We start from the raw sequence: 7,894 nt of genomic DNA, 5'->3' as shown, positions 1-7,894 counted from the left end.
ACTTCAAAAGTTCGAAATCATTGCCAAACACATCTTAAATCTCATCATGCATTTAAAGCTTAACTTAAATAGAATGAATCATGATGACCTTACCCCCAAACTTAAACTGTACATTGTCCTCAATGTGCAATGAGAACAATGAAAAATAATAGAAAGAGTATACCGTGATGGTAAAGACTATGAAGTCCGGCAATGATCTAGTAGAAAAGAGGTCTCCCCCAAACTTGGATTCAAAAACCTATTGAAAAACCACACTAGCAACTCACATCAAATATCAAATGGGATAAGAATCATACACTCTAGACAATATAAAATATGATGCAAAGATATATAAGATGAAGTCCTTGAAACAAAGATGAGAACATGCATGCAGAGAGGCATAATGGTAACACCAATTTTTGATTTTTGATTTTTTAAAAATAAATAAAGAAAAAGAACATATATATACAACCTACAAAATAAATAAATAAATAAAATGAGCTAAGTTTAATATCTCTAGCAAGACGAAATGCGACTTTGAAATTTTTTTTTTTTAATTTTTATTTTGTTATTTATTTGAAAAGAAATAAATAAATAAAAACCCTATTGCAAAATCTACTGAATTGGTTTTTTTTTTATTTGTTTTTCTTAAATTTATTTATTTTGTTATTGTTTATTTTTAACAACTGTAAAATCTGCAAATTAACTAACAAAATTCAGCAGCCAAACTTCCCCAAATTTTTTTTTTTTTTTAATCAACAATTTAATTGTTATTTATTTTTTATTTATTTTTGTTTTGTTTTCTTTTTTTTTTTTTTATTTATCATCAAGTCAATTTTTTTTTTTGAATTTTTTTATTATTTAATGTTTTTATTATTTTATTATTTAATTTTTTTATTATGTATTTTGTTATTTAATTGTTTTTAATTATTTAATTATTTATTTTACAAGCAAAATAGAACGGCAAAGCCAAATTTGCCGGAGAACCCAACCACGATCCGGAGAAGAAATTCCCAGAAGCTCGCCGGAGAAAGAAACCCAGTCAAAAGCCGGCGAGACCCAGCTGAAGTCGCCGACGATTCAGAAACGGCCCAGCTTGTCGGAATGAAACGCAACCCAGCAGCGACGCCTCAAAGATTCAGTCAAATCGCTGAAGAGAATCCAGCCGGAATCGCTGGAGAAAAACCCGATCTTAATCGTTGGAAGGAACGGCGAATAGCCGCGACGCCGGAAAGATGAACAGCCACGATCCGGAGAAGAGCCCAGCGGCGATCGCTGGAGAGAACTCAGATGCGACGCCGAAAAGACGACCCAGATGCGACAGAGAACGGCGAAATCAAAATCGCCGAGAAATAACCCACAACCCAACAGCGATCATCGTTGAAGAACTAACCTTGATCGCTGGAGAAAAAAAAAAAGCCACGACGCCGGAGAAGAACTACGAACAGCCGCGAGAAGAGAAGAGCGAACCGTGAGGGTTCGACAATGAAATTGGGTTTAGAGATTTTTGGGGGAAGAAGCAGAATTTCAAGCAACAGAAGAGAGAATGTATTCGTGGTTTCAAGGGCTAAGGTGTGATCAATCTGCTTTGACGGGGGATCGACAATTTTAGGCAAAAAATGTCCCCTTCACTGTTTAATGAGAAGGAAGAAACACAAGTAAAATGGGATCGATCCCTTTAGACGGGGATCAATCCACTTGGCCTATTTTTTTGTTGCTCTCTGCCAAGAAAATGGGATCGATCTCCTACCCATTTTGGGGATCGATCTTTCTTCTTTCTTTTTTTTCAATTTTTCAAATTTTTTTTTTTTTTAAAAAAATAATAATAATAATAGAAAAAATAAAACAAAACTAAACTAAAAAAAATATATACACTAAAATGAAAAATAGATAAAATAATAATAATAAAAATAATAATAAATAAAATTAAAATAAAATCACTTATCAACCTATACTAATTAATACTTTTTAAAATTTTTTTTTTTTTATATTTTTGAATAAATCAAAACTAACATGAAATATATACAAAAATAATAATAATAATAATAATAAAATAGAAATAAAATCAAACACCAACCTACATTACTCATTTACAATTTTTTTTTTTTTTTTAAAAATTTTTTTTTTCACTTTTTTTTTTAATTTAAAAATGCATAAATGTACAAAAGGAAAAATAAAAATAAAATAATAATAAAATGAAAATTAAAATGCAACGGAAGAGAAACTCGATACAACTAGTGTTTAACGTCGCTAGAAAGACGTGAGATGTTCTCAATCTTCAAAGTAAATGGGATCTACCAAGAGGGTAGATTCCACATTTCTTTGAAAATTTTGTCCATCAATGTATGGTTTAAGCCTTTGACCATTAACTTTGAAGGTCCCTTCATCTTTTAGATTTTTAAGTTCAACCGCCCTATGAGGTGAGGCGGAGATAATTTGATAAGGGCCTTCCCATTTGGTTCGAAGCTTTCCAGGGAAAAATTTGAGCCTAGAGTTGAATAACCAAGCCTTTTGACCGGCTTCAAAGGACTTTTTCACAATATGTTTATCATGAAATGCTTTTGTCCTTGCCTTGTAAATTTTTGAACTATCATAGGCATCATTTCTCAATTCCTCTAGCTCATTGAGTTGGAGTAAACGGTCCTTTCCAGCCTTATCAAGATCAAAGTTGAGCCTTTTTATTGCCCAAAGTGCTTTGTGTTCTAGCTCAACCGGAAGATGACAAGGCTTCCCATAAACAAGTCTATATGGAGACATGCCTATTGGAGTCTTGTAAGCTATCCGGTAAGCCCACAAAGTATCGTTCAATTTTCTTGACCAATCTTTTTGGGTCGGATTGACAGTTTTCTCAAGAATATGCTTGATTTCCCTATTTGACACCTCGACTTGCCCACTTATTTGGGGATGGTAGGGAGTGGCCACTTTATGTGTGACGGAGTATTTCAAGAAAAGTTGTTTCAAGAATTGATTACAGAAATGTTTTCCTCCATCACTTATTATAGCCCTTGGCATACCAAAACGAGCAAAGATATTTGATTTAACGAATGCAATTACCATGGAGTGGTCATTCGTTTTGGTAGCACAAGCCTCAACCCATTTTGAAACATAATCAACGGTAACGAGGATGTATTGAAAGCCATAAGACATTGGGAATGGTCCCATAAAGTCTATGCCCCATACATCGAAGATTTTAACAACGAAGACTGAAGTTAAAGGCATTATGTCTCTCTTTGACATTGATCCCAACTTTTGGCACCGAACACACACCTTGCGAAAGTTATAGGCCTCTCGGTGGATAGTGGGCCAGGAGAGCCCACTTTGAAGAACCTTCAAAGCGGTCTTTTTTCTACTGAAATTCCCACCACAAGCAAGTGTGTGACAAAACACAAGGACGCTCGGAACTTCACTTTCCGGCACACATCTTCTTATGATTTGATCCGGGCAATAACGAAACAGAATGGGATCTTGCCAATAGTATTTCCGGATGGTAGCAAAGAATCGGTCCTTTTTTTGTTTTGACCAAGTAATGGGAAGTTTGCCGGTTACAAGATAATTAACAATGTCGGCGAACCAAGGCAACGTCCCATTTGAGATTTGAAAGAGTTGTTCATCCGGAAATGATTCATGAATTTCAAGATTTGGAGAAGATTAAACCATTAATCTAAACAGATGATTGGCAACGACATTGTCGGTGCCCTTTTTATCCTTGACTTCAAAGTCAAATTCTTGAAGAAGTAGAATCCATCTTATCAAGCGAGGTTTGGTTTCCTTTTTCATTAAAAGATGCCTAAAAGCGGCATGATCGGAAAACACAATTACCTTGGATCCTAAAAGATATGACCGAAATTTATCAAGGGCATATACTACGGCAAGTAACTCTTTCTCAGTGGTAGAATAGTTCAATTGGGCACCTGAGAAAGTCTTACTCGCATAGTATATAGCATATGGTAGTTTACCTACCCTTTGCCCCAAAACAGCACCCATTGCGAAGTCGGAAGCATCACACATAATCTCAAATGGTAATGACCAATTTGGAGGTTGCATGATGGGAGCGGATGATAGAAGAGTGCGAAGTTGATGAAAAGCATTTAGGCATGCTTCATCAAAGACAAATGGAGTCTCCTTGGCAAGAAGGTTGCACAAGGGTCTAGCAATTTTGCTAAAGTCTTTGATGAACCGGCGATAAAAACTGGCATGTCTTAGAAAGGAGCGGATTTCTCTCACCGTAGTAGGTGGAGACAATTCAGAAATTAGCTCAACTTTCGCTCTATCTACTTCTATTCCTCTTTTAGAGATGACATGTCCAAGCACGATTTCTTCTTGAACCATGAAATGGCTCTTTTCCCAACTTAACACAAGATTAGTCTCACGACATCTTTGAAGCACTTTTTTAAGATTTTGGAGACACAAATCAAATGAGGACCCAAAAACCGAGAAGTCAACAATGAAGACTTCTAAATACTTCTCCACCATGTCCGAAAAAATTGACATCATACACCTTTGGAAAGTGGCAGGAGCATTGCACAATCCGAAAGGCATCCGTCGATAAGCAAATGTACCGAAAGGACATGTGAATGTGGTCTTTTCTTGATCCAATGGATCTAGGGCCACTTGATTGTACCCCGAGTAACCATCTAGGAAGCAATAGTATTGTTACCCAGCCAATCTTTCCAAGATTTGGTCAATGAAAGGCAATGGAAAATGATCCTTCCTAGTGGCAGAATTCAGTTTTCGGTAATCTATGTAAACACGCCATGAAGTGGTGGTGCGTTTCAAAATAAGATCACCCATAGCATTTTCAACAACTGTGATTCCCGACTTTTTAGGAACCACTTGAGTTGGACTAACTCATTTGGAATCAGAGATAGGATAAATGATTCCCGCATCTAGAAGTTTCACAACCTCTTTCATGACAACTTCCTTCATATTTGGGTTTGATCTCCTTTGAGCATCCCTAAATGGCTTTTCATCCTCTTCCATGTGTATGCGATGCATACAAATAGAAGGGTCAATGCCTTTTAAGTCAGCCACACTCCATCCAATGGCTTCTTTGTTAGCTTTAAGAACTTCTAAAAGATCATTCTCTTGGTTATTTTCAAGATTGGAAGCAATGATGACCGGAAGAGTCTCTTTTGGGCCTAAGAAGGCGTATTTCAGATTTGATGGAAGGGGCTTAAGCTCAAGAATAGGAGGAGAGATGAGAGATGGAACTGGTGGAGTACCAGAGAGTGAAGGAAGAGGTTCTTTCTTGCTTTTCCAAGGTGGGTAATCCAAAGTGGCCACAGAGTCCATTAAAGCATTCACCTCACTTATGGATCCTTCTGTGTCAAAACCACAACTTTCAAACATTTCACAAAGGCACACCTCAAGAGGGTCCTTAGAGAGAATAGAAGGAAGAGTCTCCTCTATGGTTTCATCTAAGACATCTACTAGGAAACACTCGTCTTCATCTGTGGGATGTTGACTTGTATTGAAAACATTAAGTTTAACCATCATGTTGCCAAAAGAGATGTCCATAATGCCGGATCTACAATTAATGGTGGCATTGGCAGTGGCAAGGAATGGCCTTCCTAGGATGACTGGAATGTGATTGGTGAGATTAGGGACTGGCTCAGTATTTAGTACCACAAAATCAACCAGGAAATAAAATTTATCAACCTTAATTAGAATATCCTCAACAATTCCCCTTGGTTTCTTAATTGATCTATCGGCTAGTTGGATTACTATCGATGTTGGCTTCAAGTCCTCTAATCCTAACTGCAAGTAAACAGAGTATGGAATGAGATTGATACTTGCACCTAAATCAAGGAGAGCTCTACGAACCTCTTGGTTTCCAATAACACAAGAAATGGTCGGACCACCCGGATCCTTGAACTTAGAATGAGTGTTAGATAGAATGATGGAACTCACTTGTTCCGTTAAAAGCACTTTCTTAAGGTCCCTTCCCTTACTCTTCCTCTTTTGTGTGCACAAGTCCTTCAAAAACTTTGCATATGGTGGAATTTGCCTAATTGCATCTAGAAGAGGAAGATTGATTTTTACTTGTTTAAACACTTCCATCATATCATGTATTTTCCCTTCTTGTCTCCCAAATGATGAAGTCTCTCTCAAAGCTTGAGGAAATGGAGCTTTTGGCTCATAAGGCTTCTCTAATTGGGGAGATGATGATGAAGATGACGGAATGTCCATTTTGGAACCACTAGCATCCAAAGAAATAGGAATAGGATTTGGAATGGGACGGATGCTACCACTTGGTTGCTTCAGTTCATTATCCTCCTTAGGTACCTCTACCTTATTATCCACTTTCCTACCACTCCTCAAGGTAGTAATTGCTTGAACTTGCTCATTTCCAGAAAATTCTGATGAAAGACTTGCTAGCGCCATAAATTGCCCTTTAGGATTGGTCTCAGTTTGACTAGGCAACTTACCTTTCTCTCTCACATTTAAAGAATTAGCTAATTGCCCAATTTGAGCTTCAAGCTTTGCAATTAATTGAGAGTGAGAATGAAACAATTGATTATCTTTTCGAAGATCACCTAAGGCTTGCAAGACCTTGTCCTCAAAAGCGGAACTTTTAGGAGGCGCTTGATTTGGATTAGAGTAAGATGGAGAATTTGATGCTTGAGGAAGAGAATAGGATTGAGAATTTGATGCTTGAGGTTGAGAGTATTGATTCACATTCTGAGGATAGAATGAAGGACGGTAACCTTGAGAATTCTGATTTTGATTTTGGAGATGTGGGGGAACATACTTTGCTTGGTAACCTTGATTTTAAGGAGGGTTTGTACCGTCTCCTTGATTTCTCCATGCAAAGTTAGGATGATTTTTCCACCCCGGATTGTAAGTATTGGAATAAGGGTTGTTCCCTTGATGAATGAAAGCTGCATTTGCTTGTTCTTGAGACTCACTTGGTATGACTTGTCCAAGAGGGCAATTTGAAGTATGGTGAGTGTAACTAGAACAAGTCATGCACATTTCATTGGAAGGATGAGAATAAAATTGAATTACCGGACCTTGATTCAAAAGGAATTTATCAAATCTTTGAGTAAGATTTTTGACCTCGGCGGCAATTTCCATGGAAGAGTCTATTTGATTTAGAGCTTTCTTTCCTCCCATATTTGCTAGGTGACCACCCCTAGAAGATGAAGATCTATGCATTGAGTTTTCACTCATTTTTTCGAAAAGAAGCCAAATTTCAGCTTCATTTCTTTCTATGTAGCTTCCGCCACAAGAAGCATCAACAATGCCCTTATTGGCATTGGATAAACTTGAAAAAAAATATTGAACTAATTGCCACTTAGGAATGTCATGATGTGGACATTTCCGTAGCAAGTCATTCAAACGTTCCCATGCTTTATGAAGGGGTTCTCCTTCTTGTTGTTTAAATTCACGAATGGAAGTTCTCATGGCATCGGTTCGACTTGTGGGGTAATACTTCTTTAGGAACTCTTGTTGCAATTGTGCCCAAGAGGTGATTGTATTTGGCCGCAAGTTGTTAAACCAATATTTAGCTTTATCCCGAAGAGTGAAAGGGAATAGCTTCATTTTTAGGACTTCTTCCGGAACATCTGTGATTTTCACAGTGGAACAAACTTCCAAGAACTCATCTAAATGTTTATAAGGCTTTTCATTGCTCAACCCATTGAAAAGGGGGCACATGTTAATGGTGGAAGCCTTAATCTCATAATGATGAGCACGGAAATTTGGCAATTGAATGCAAGTGGGTGCATTATATTGATTTGGAGTGTAACGATCCCTAAGGACCATTGGAGGATTGAGAGGATTGAGAGGAGGATATGGCATTTGACCTTGTTGATGATATGCCATTTGACCTTGTTGAGGGTATGCCATTTGAACATTTTGTTGTTGTTGCTCACCAATTGGGGGAACAACATTTGGCCTTGGCATCCCTAGA

At 37.4% G+C, this 7,894-nt stretch overlaps 1 non-coding gene across 1 annotated transcript; it reads left to right on the top strand.

Moving 5' to 3' along the window:
- Positions 1-7,282: 7,282 nt before the first annotated feature.
- LOC132305776 (small nucleolar RNA R71) lies at positions 7,283-7,389 on the top strand. Its single transcript, XR_009481684.1, has one exon. It is a non-coding gene; the product is annotated as a small nucleolar RNA R71 (small nucleolar RNA).
- Positions 7,390-7,894: the final 505 nt, after the last annotated feature.

Source organism: Cornus florida, unplaced genomic scaffold (genome assembly GCF_030987335.1).
Source record: "Cornus florida cultivar Cherokee Brave unplaced genomic scaffold, ASM3098733v1 CherokeeBrave_3.0.0_Hap2_Chr04, whole genome shotgun sequence".
Classification (NCBI taxonomy): Eukaryota; Viridiplantae; Streptophyta; class Magnoliopsida; order Cornales; family Cornaceae; genus Cornus; species Cornus florida.
Note: the sequence above shows the minus strand (reverse complement) of the source record. Positions and strands in the feature narration are given on the sequence as shown.